This window comes from Arachis duranensis, chromosome 4 (assembly GCF_000817695.3).
Source record: "Arachis duranensis cultivar V14167 chromosome 4, aradu.V14167.gnm2.J7QH, whole genome shotgun sequence".
NCBI lineage: Eukaryota > Viridiplantae > Streptophyta > Magnoliopsida > Fabales > Fabaceae > Arachis > Arachis duranensis.
This window is the reverse complement of record NC_029775.3, coordinates 41,629,589-41,640,924: the sequence shown is the minus strand read 5'-3', so window position 1 is coordinate 41,640,924 and position 11,336 is coordinate 41,629,589. Positions and strand designations below refer to the sequence as shown.

The 11,336-nt window shown below is 39.1% G+C and overlaps 1 non-coding gene across 1 annotated transcript; it reads right to left on the bottom strand.

The window, feature by feature from the left end:
• Positions 1–9,904: 9,904 nt before the first annotated feature.
• LOC127746884 (small nucleolar RNA R71) lies at positions 9,905–10,011 on the bottom strand. Its single transcript, XR_008008696.1, has one exon. It is a non-coding gene; the product is annotated as a small nucleolar RNA R71 (small nucleolar RNA).
• Positions 10,012–11,336: the final 1,325 nt, after the last annotated feature.

Here is an 11,336-nt window from a genome sequence, read left to right as displayed (position 1 = left end):
GTGTGCCTGACAACCACCACCGTTCTACCTTAGATTGAGTGGATATCTCTTGGATTCCTTAATCAGAATCCTCGTGGTATAAGCTAGAATTGATGGCGGCATTCAAGAGAATCCGGAAGGTCTAAACCTTGTCTGTGGTATTCTGAGTAGGATTCAAGGATTGAATGACTGTGACGAGCTTCAAACACATGAGGGCTGGGCGTTAGTGACAGACGCAAAAGAATCACTGGATTCTATTCCAACCCGATTGAGAACCGACAGATGATTAGCCATGCCGTGACAGGGCGCGTTGAACATTTTCACTGAGAGGATGGGAGGTAGCCATTGACAACGGTGAAACCCTACATACAGCTTGCCATGGAATGAGACTTGCGTGCTTGAAGAAGAATACAGTAGGAAAGCAGAGATTCAGAAGATAGAGCATCTCCAAAACCTCAACCTGTTCTCTATTACTGCAAAACAAGTACTTATTTCATGTTCTTTTACTTTTTACAATCAATCCTGATAATTATTGATTTCCTGACTAAGAGTTACAATATAACCATAGCTTGCTTCAAGCCAACAATCTCCGTGGGATCGACCCTTACTCATGTAAGGTATTACTTGGACGACCCAGTGCACTTGCTGGTTAGTTGTGCGGAATTGCAAAAGTGTGATTGCAATTTCGTGCACCACTCATGATCATCCATCCTTATGAACGCGTGCCTGACAACCACCTCCATTCTACAAGCGAGAGCTAGAGTGTGTATCTCTTGGATTCTTGATGCCCGACGCATGGTTGCCTTTGACTGATAACCGAGCCTTCCATTCCGTGAGATCAGAGTCTTCGTGGTATAAGCTAGAATCCATTGGCAGCATTTTTGGGAATCCGGAAAGTCTAAACCTTGTCTGTGGTATTTCGAGTAGGATTCAGGGATTGAATGACTGTGACAAGCTTCAAACTCGAAAGTGTTGGGCGTAGTGATAGACGCAAAAGAATCACTGGATTCTATTCCTACATGATTGAGAACCGACAGATGATTAGCCGTGCTGTAACAAGCATTTGGACCATTTTTAGTGAGAGGATGGGAAGTAGCCATTGACAACGGTGATGCCCTACATACAGTTTGCCATGGAAAGGAGTATGAAGGATTGGATGAAATCAGTAGGAAAGCAGAGATTCAGAAGGGATAAGCATCTCCATACACTTATCTGAAATTCTCACCAATGAATTACATAAGTATCTCTATCTTTATTTTATGCTTTATTTATCTTTATATTTTCTAAAACCATTATAACCATTTGAATCCGCCTAACTGAGATTTACAAGATAACCATAGCTTGCTTCATACCAGCAATCTCCGTGGGATCGACCCTTACTCACGTAAGGTATTACTTGGACGACCCAGTGCACTTGCTGGTTAGTTGTGCAGAATTGTGAAAAAGTGTGATTCACTTTTGAGACCACCAAGTCTATTGGCGCCATTGTTGATGATCACAATTTCGTGCACCACTCAACAATGTAATCGCGAAAAACCTAGTTTTTAAATCGTATCGATTAGGAGTTTTGATTATGGTTTTCGTAATTAGTCTTAGTTTGACGAACAGGACTTGATTCATGCAAGAAGAGAGATAATAGTATAATATCATCATTATATGAGAATATGAAGCTTCTTGAATTATATTATAAGGTTACCTGGTCAGTTTTAGTTAAAAATAGAAAATCGATTTAACCGGGTTCACAGTTTACTAGTGCAGCTTAGCACCAGCACTCTCTGATGACTTTAGCAATGGTAAGGCCTCATCATACATGTTCTATTCTCATAATAAATATGTTACTAGTTTCATTTATGCTAGTAGCTTAGAAAATAATTTTTAGAGATGTTTTTATAACTGTTCCGATATATCTAGTTTTAGTAGTTATACACCTGAGATATTTTAATATTATTTTAATCCACCTGCAAGCGAACCAATCACAACTCATCTACACCCCCAAAATCCCCAAGGCTGGTTCATTTTCACTTCGTGGCTGAAATTTCCAAGAGAGAAAAAGAGAGAAAAGTTCTTTGTTCCAAATTTTCAAAACTTGATTTCTGCTGAACTAAAACTCAAATCAAAATTCCAATCCAACCAAAATGATCCTCTCTTCTTTCTCTACATGATCATATGACTTATCATGGCTGGAATCAAGGTGAGTTGGCTGCACCATCTCCCTTTTGCTTCCATTTCAAGGAAGCATGCTTAAACATGTGTTTTCTTGATGTTCTTCCTTAGGAATCATGCTTAACATGACTTGAGGGCCAAGAAACGTTAATTTCCAGCAACTCTAAGGTCAGAAATCCCTTCCTAATGTGATGAGTGAGATTTGGTCAGTTGAGGGTTTTTGGATTTAAAGTTGTTCTTGATGGGATTTAGGAGGAAAAAGTGCTTAAGGACCACCTAAAAGTATAACAAAATTTGGAGCAGCAAAACCAGGTAGGGTTTGACAAAATTAATCTTGATTGATTATGTTTGAGTTGTGTGATTATGATATGGTTTGGATGTGCTTGAAATTGATGGTTTATATGAGTGATTTTTGTTGAAATTTTTGTGAAAATTTGATGAAATTTGATGATATTCAACTTTGAACTTATGTTGTTCATGGCTACTGGAAAAACGAAACCCTAGGCCCTAAATTGGGGTTCAATTTATGTTAAAATTATGTAGAAAAGATGGGGTTTTAGTGGCTGTGAATTTCTTTTGAATTAAGGTAAAAAATCAGTTGCTAAAAAGAATGAAAAGTTAAACTATTTCAGTATAGACTTAATGAACCTATTCTTGGGGCAGGCTAACTCTTCATACCAAAATTTACATAAGCTTTAAATACATACGTTAAACAGAGAAAGTAGAATAAAGTAAAGAAGCACAGAGAAAAGAATAAACAGAGCAGAATAAAGAGACAAAGAGAAAAGAGTAATATGATAAAGAGCAGAAGACCTATTGAAAGGTCATTTGATGCATTAAGGCAACCCCAGAGATATCTATATGTTCATTTGCTGTATTGTGGCAGTCAGATAGATGGTGGTGCGACCACTGAGAACACTTTCCTGCAGTACAGATCCATATTTTATTTCTGTAAGGAAGAGGGGTTATTTCCTGCTACAGAAGTATCGTGACCACCTGCTCCATTTCTGTAGTGGCAGAGGGGTTATTTCCTGTATAAAGAAGGTGTGTTGGCATACATCCCTATAGTGGCAGATATGTTATTTTCTGCGTGCAGTGAACCCTGTGGTGGCAGAGGGGTTATTTCCTGTACACAGGGGTATAGCCAATAGGAAAGACATATCCAACTAGTAATGCTGGGTTACGTCGGGAGCGGGTAGAAACCGATAGATGAGCTTATTACCTGCACTAGGACTAGACTTGCATCATTCTTGTTTGCGGATGATTCTCTGTGGCATTTCTTTTATGTGTGTGATATATTTCTTTATGTTTGTCTGCTTGTATGCTATATCTATGTTTTATTTTCTTGTATTCTTCTGTTCATCTTCTGTTTTCTATTTTCCCTCTTTTCTCTATCTATCTTTATTTTCTATTTACTGCTTCGTTGTATCCTATTATCGTCTGCTAATTGTCACTGAATAAATGATTGTAACTAATAACCCCGGCCCTACTAAGAACTCCCCAATTCTTACCCCCCTTCTATCTCTTCCCCTTCAGATGGAAACAGGCATGATACTCTATGAAGTCGAAAACCTATACATTTACGAGGATCCAGTGTACTATGGTTACTACATTTTGAGTGCGGAGCGTCGTATGAGATGTTACGCGTTACAAAACCGTCCCTTCCAACTTCCTTTGTATAGCCCACTTTTTTATCCTGACGCTCCCTACGACTTTCCCTTATCCTGGCTACACCCTAACGCACCTGGACATCCTTTTCCCGATGGTCTCGGACACCCTATATGAACTCAACCCTTGAATGAGATGGCACTTGATCCTATCATTCCTGATGAGCCCGAGTTAGCTGGTGACTACGTACCTGTGATTCCACCAGAGTGGGAGTTTTCCCCTGAGCCCATTCCTGATTTTCCAAAGCCTGATGAGCCGGCACTACCGGACAACGGGGTAGCTCCCATATATGCGAACGGACCTGTGCTCGGGAATGTTTTTGTACATAGTGACAGTAGTGCTTTTGGTGGTTCTGAGGGTATAGCTGTAGCTGCGGACGATGACGAGGAGGAGGATCCTGAGATAGAGATAGAGCAGGATGAGGAGATGGGCGAGCTTCATGACAAATTTCTGAACGGCCACGTGTAGATATAGTGTGACAGTAGTAGGAGTATTCTTTTGATGACACTCTAGTCTGACATTATCTATAGGTAGTCTCTCATTTGTGTTAGTACACCCGAGAGCTAGGAGCTGTAGAGTGGTTAGGCTAGCCTGGGCACCAGTGTAGCGGCTTTTTGTATGGGCCAGGCCCTGGGAGTGTCGTGTATATATTAGCTAGGTAGGATGACCAGGATATAAACTGACTTGATCTTTTGTGAACACTACATGTTTTGTTATAGTGTACATAACGTATATTATTAACTGTGTTATATGTTTCTTTATGCTTCCTTATTATTTCTATCAGTATGTGCTTATTTATTTTACTCCTTCGCTCGCAATGATATAAGTTAAAAAAAAGTCACTCATAAAATTGGCAACGTTCTAACAAGGAACAGGCTCATATATTAAATAATAGTTAATAATTAAGAAGGACACGTTAGTAACACTTAGCTTCTTGTATGACCATGGCATACTGGGAGTTGGGCCGTTACAATCATAGAGCTTGTTAAACACCACTCCTTAGAATGGCATGAACCTCAAGATTTGTTTAACTCCACTCTATCTAATTTAACTCTACTTTCTTTTCTATTTTCTTTGCTTTCTTATGGAAAAGTAAGAGATTAAGTTTGGTGTTGTTATGCATCCGCATCTTTGGTTTTTTTCCTCCTCTATTTCAATTAATTTACGAAGAATTCTCATTCAATAAGCAATGATTTTAAGGATAAATTGAACATTACTTTGACTAGATGAATTTCATTTATTACAAGAAACTTTGGAGGGAAAGCAGCAAGAAACAGAGAAGGAAAGAAGACATAAAGCAGCTAGCAAGAAGCTCTATGTGACAAGCAGAATGCTCTCTGTGATGAATAGAAACCTCTCTATAAATATAGAGCAAGGGACATGCAATGTGGTTTTCACTACATACCATGTTAAGGAATAAAAGGGACAAATGTGTACGCATGTAGCATGCGTATGCACATCAAGTGAACATTTGGCCTTTCGTGCATTCCCGTGGTATGTGCGTATGCACGACCCTTGGTTCATGTGGAATGTGGGTTTTCACTACGTACAATGCAAAAGGGCAAAACAATTGATGGAGATTAAGGCCACGTACGATGTAGCATCTTTCAAGCTGTACATGGGCTTCACAGAGAGCAATTCAACCCAAGAAGAGACATCACGTGGCACGTAGGGATCCCCGCGCGGGTCGTGGATATCAAGTTCACCTTCTAGGACTTCAAACAAAGCCATCCTATCTCCAATTGATCAACGTTTGGATGATCAATCAAAAGCCCACCAATGATGGCATGAATTGAGGATTACAAACAATTAAGGATGAGATCATCACGAAAAAGAAAACAGTTATGAAAGAGATTTGATTTTACTTTAGCTTTGATTCTATTTATGTTAAAAATTTGAATTTATTTCTAGGGTTAGTATATAAGGGAAGAGGTCAGTGCCCTCTTCCCTTCTTCGGAAGTTTTTACTTTTCATAATTAAGGATTTCTTTGAAGAACATGAGCAACTAATTCTCATTGGTTAAAGTAAGATGCTCTGTTAATTCCATAGATTAATAAATTAGCTTTTCTAACATTGATTTATACATTAATTTATTCTTAAGAAAAGGTTTTCGTTCTTCATCTTAAAGGGTTTGAATGTGTTGGAAAATAATTTTTCTCTGACTTGAATTCTCTTAACCTCTTGGGAAAGTTGATTAATTGAATTAAGCTTGACAACTAATTCTCACAACTCTTATGTTTTGAAACTAGACTTGATAAGTGACATCAAATCAACTAGGGAAGATTCTTATGAATTGTGTGGCTTATGAATTAGTAAAAGTTCTTAACTCTTTTCTTAAATAATTAACTAAGGGATAGTGATTAATTAGGTTAAAGAGAAGTTGAATGGCCAAGGGATTGAGGTTTGATTACTAATGATTTGTCATAAAAGTATCTTTGCATGATCAAGGCGAAAAAGTAAATAGTATTGATCCAGAAGTTTTAACATCTCTAAAACATTAACTCTATTAATCATATTACCTTTCAACACTCACTATTTTTTTTATTTAATTGCTATTTATGTTCAAAGCTTTCTGAAACCCTAAATTGATTGTCTGACTAAATTAATCGGTATACTATTGTTTGCTTAATCTGTTAATCCTTGTGAGATCGACACTTACTCACCCTGAGTTATTACTTGGTACGACCCAGTGCACTTGCTGGTGTTTTATGGTTTGAAAAATCCGCATCAGTGGCTGTTGTTGGTGACCAACCAAAGGACAGTGACAGTGGCAGGAATGGTGGTGATGAATCTGGCTCAATGGCAGCGACAGATCTACGGCGATGAAGGCTCCACCACGCGAATAGAAACTCCCCCGATCGATCTCTCTCTGTCCTCAAGCTCCTCTCTCTTCGAAGCTCGTTGGCGGCAGCCATGGAAGCTCGGCGACGGCAACCCAAAGATGGCAACTTTCTCTCGTGCACTGATGCCAGGGCATCTAGGCCAGTTTCACTGACATTTTCTTTACTGTTTTAGGGTAGTTTCATGCATTTTCTTAGTGAATAAGGCAAGCTTTGGATGAAATTACAATTACACCTTGATTCAAGCAACTATTGTGAACTTTGCATGAGTTCATGAGAATTTTGCTAGAATTGCATGATAAATTGATGATGCACAATCTCATGACTTTGGCTAGAACTTTTATGAACTTTAATTGCTTAATTTTAGGGCAAAGGAAGCAAGGAAGAACCACGTTATTATTCACGTTAACCTAGTTAACGTAAACATTAACGTGGGATGGTAAAAAGCTTGCGATGTTAATGAGAAAAGTGACCACCAATAACGCCTGCGAAGCCATCCATAGCTCACGTTACTTGCCACGTTAACTAAGTTAGTTAACGTGGTAGTTAACGTAGAAGCAAAAGAGAACTCCAACGTTAAGAGAAAACGTGAACACCAATAACGTTTTTCTCCAACGTTAGTGGTAAAAGTGAACACCACTAACGTTGGAAAACTTGGCAATGATCCACGTTAAGAGTCACGTTAATTTAGTTAACGTGAACTCCAACGTGGAAGAGGAAAACAAAAGCCAACGTTAGTGACACTCACTTTTGTCACTAACGTTGGACCAACTAGCATTGCCTACGTTAACTTTCACGTTAAGACCATTAACGTGAAAGTTAATGTGGAGTTGTGATCAAAGAGCCAACGATAGTGACACTCACTTTTGTCACTAACGTTGGAAGATGGCATCACTACTACGTTAAGAGCCATGTTGACTTAGTTAACGTGAGTTCTAACGTAGAGAAATTGGGAATTTAGAGTGTTAGTGACAAAGGTGGATGTCACTAACGCTCTCGAAGGTGAGACACACCCACGTTAAGAGTCACGTTAGCTACACTAACGTGAACTCTAACATAGGAACAAAAGGCACCAAGCAATGTTAATGGGAAAAGTGATTCCCAATAACGTTCGCGAAGGCGTATAAGCCAACGTTATTGGGAAAAGTTAGTCCTAATAACGTTGGCCAAAAATTGAGAAGGCAACGTTAGTGGTCACGTTAAGACCACTAATGTTGGAGTTAACGTGGGTACGTAAGGGTGGAACGTTAGTGGAAAAAGTGAATGCCACTAACGTTCTCGAACCCACAATGGCACTCAACGTTAATCTCACTAAATGCCCACGCCTAATTCATATTTCTCTGCAAGTTGGGCCCACTAAAGATGAGAATTGCTTCAACTCAAGATCCAGAGCCCATATCCAAGACTTGAAGAACTCACTAGAAGATCAAGAGGAGTAGTATATATAGGAGTAGTTTTGAACTATAGGGAAGCTTGGCACTATTGGGAACTACACTCTGTATATTTACTTTTCTGCACTTTTATCATGGATTCTTCTTTTCTACCATTTTTCATTTCTAGAGCTATGAACAACTAAATCCCTTTCAATAGGTTAGGGAGCTCTGTTGTAATTTGATGGATCAATTATAGTTTTCATTCTTCTTCTTCTTTCTTTTCTCTTGATCTTACTAGAAAGCTTTCGATCTAAATTCAATTGGTTAGTTGTCTTGGAAAAGAAACTCTCCATAATTGGATCTCCTTTGAGCCTTGGAAAAGGGATGAGGAGATCATGCTAGAAATGCTTTCTCATGTTGGACCAAATTGGGGTTTGGGCAGATATAGTGACATGTAATCTTCCCAACACTTTGATTTGGAAATACATATGGTATAATCAGTGACCACACTTCATATCTTCCCATGAGCAATTAAATCAAGGAATTGGGCAATTGTTCAAGCTTAGAGAGATTGGATCGCCAAGGAATTGGGATCCAATCACTTAAGATTGCCAAGGAGATCAATGAATGCATTGATTGAGGAAGAGATGAGAATGAACTTGATCCGGAGAATGCAACATCTCCTGAACCCAATGATTATTCCATTTCTGGTCTTCCCCATTCTCTTTACTTTTTGTCATTTATTTTGATGCTCATTACCCCAAATCCCCATTTAAGATTATATACTTTAATTTCTGTTATTTACTTTGTAGTCATTTAAATTTCTGCAAGTTCTCAATCTAAATTCTGTTTAGCCCAACTAGCATATTCTTCTAACTAAAGTTGCTTGACCAATCAATCCTTGTGGGATTCGACCTCACTCTATTGTGAGTTTTACTTGACGACAATTCGGTATACTTGCTGAAGGGAAATTTGTTGAGAGACAAGTTTTCATGCATCAAGTTTATGGCGCTGTTGCCGGGGATTGATTTTGAATCAACAATGATTAAGTTTGAAGATCACTAGATTGAGCATTTTTCTTTTTGTTTATTTGATTCAGTCAATTTGTTTTAGTTTGTTTTAATTTCTTCCTCACCCCCTTCACCCTCTTTATTTTTCGTTCTTTCTTTCTTTGATAATTACAATTCTGCTCACTAACCCACTAACTGTTTGATAAGTTGCATCACTCACACTAACAATTACTCTAACAAGAATAGTTTCTTCATTTTATCTCCTGTTGTGCAATCTGTCTGTTGTATGACAGGGAGAAGAGAAGGAGTTTCAACATCCTTCGATTTTGAACCTGAAAGGACCCTTTGGAGACTAAGAAGGGAAGCAAGAGGGAAAAGAATTATTGGTGCTGAGGAAGAGGAAGAATACTTTGAACCCAATATGGAAGAAAATTTGGAGAACAATCATGAAGAAGAAGCTCACAACCATGCTAGAAGGCCATGCAAACCGTGCTGGGCAAGAAAGGAGAGTTCTAGGCTCCTATATCCATCCTAATTCAGGAAACTGTGGAAGTAGCATTCAGAAGTCCACCATACATGCCAACAATTTCAAACTAAAACCCAGCTCATCACCCTTGTTCAGAACAATTGTTCATTTGAAGGAAGTGCTCAAGAAGACCCCAATCAACATCTAACCACCTTCCTGAGAATTTGTGACACTGTGAAGTCTAACGGAGTCCATCCGGATGTCTATAGGCTGCTCTTGTTTCCTTTTTCACTCAGGGACAAGGCATCCAAATGGCTTGAATCCTTCCCAAATGAGAGTTTAACAAATTGGGAAGATGTGGTAAAAAAATTTTTGGCAAGATTTTACCCTCCGCAAAGGATCAACAGGCTAAGGGCTGAGGTGTAAACTTTCAGGCAACAAGATGGTGAGACTCTTTATGAAGCATGGGAGAGGTTCAAAGACTTAACAAGAAGATGCCCACCAGATATGTTCAATGAATGGGTTCAACTTCACATTTTCTATGAAGGTCTTTCCTATGAGTCAAAGAAGGCTGTGGATCATTCATCAGGAAGCTCTCTAAACAAGAAGAAAACCATTGAAGAAGCCATAGATGTCATTGAAACAGTTACTGAGAATGACTACTTCTATGCCTCCGAAAGAAGTAACACCAAAGGAGTAATGGAGCTGAACCACATGGATGCATTGTTAGCTCAAAATAAGATGATCACCAAGTAGCTAGCAGATCTTACCAAGAAGGTGGAGGAAAACCAAGTTGCAGCAGCCATCACTTCATCGTCAGCTCAAGAAGGAGCGAACATAGGAGAAGAAGGTGACTTGAAGCAAGCCAACTATGTTGGAAACTCACCTAGACAAGATCATGATCCATACTCCAAAACTTACAACTCTGGATGGAGAAATCACCCCAACTTTGGATGGGGAAACCAACAAGACCAAGGGCAAGATCAGAGACACCACAACCTCAATTCCAACAACAATGCAACTCATCAACAAACCTCATAGGGATCTTACCAACATCCATCTAACCAACCTTCTCAACCACCTAATATTAACTCACCATCATTAACAGATGATAGGCTCTCAAAGATTGAGGCTCTACTTGAAAACTTATGCTGAGAAGTCCAAGACAACAAAGTGTTTAAGGAAGAAGTGCGAGCCAATATCAAGAACCAAGGAGAAAACATCAAGAGATTGGAGTCCCAAGTAGGATATCTATCTCAAAAAATTCCCAAACCCACTGATAGATTCCCGAGTGATACAGAAAAGAATCCAAGAGAAGAAACAAAGAAAGTGAGATGGGAAGAATGCAAAATGATAACCACAAGTGATTAGGGGAGTATGAATGGAGTAGAACACCTCCAAAATAATCAAAAGGAAAGCCAGGAGAAAGGAAGCTATACACCCCAACCTACATCCAAGGAAGAGCTGAAGAAGAAGGAGGTATTGAACCCATATGCACCTTTTCCCCACAGGCTTAAAGGTGGTGTAGCAGGGAGAATGTATTCAAGGTTCCTTGATATGTTTGCATCTCTTGATGTAAATATACCATTCATTAAAACCCTCCAGCAAATGCCTTTCTACATCAAGTATATAAAGGAGCTACTAGCCAGAAAAAGTCCATTGAAGGGTGGACAAACAATAAAGATGAACAGGGATTACAGTGCTCTCATTCAACCAGGACCACCCAAAAAAGAAGAAGGATCCAGGGAGTTTCCACATTCCTTGTGCCATAGGAGAAACAATGATTGACAAAGGGCTTTGTGACTTGGGAGCAAGCATCAACCTAATGCCTCTCTCC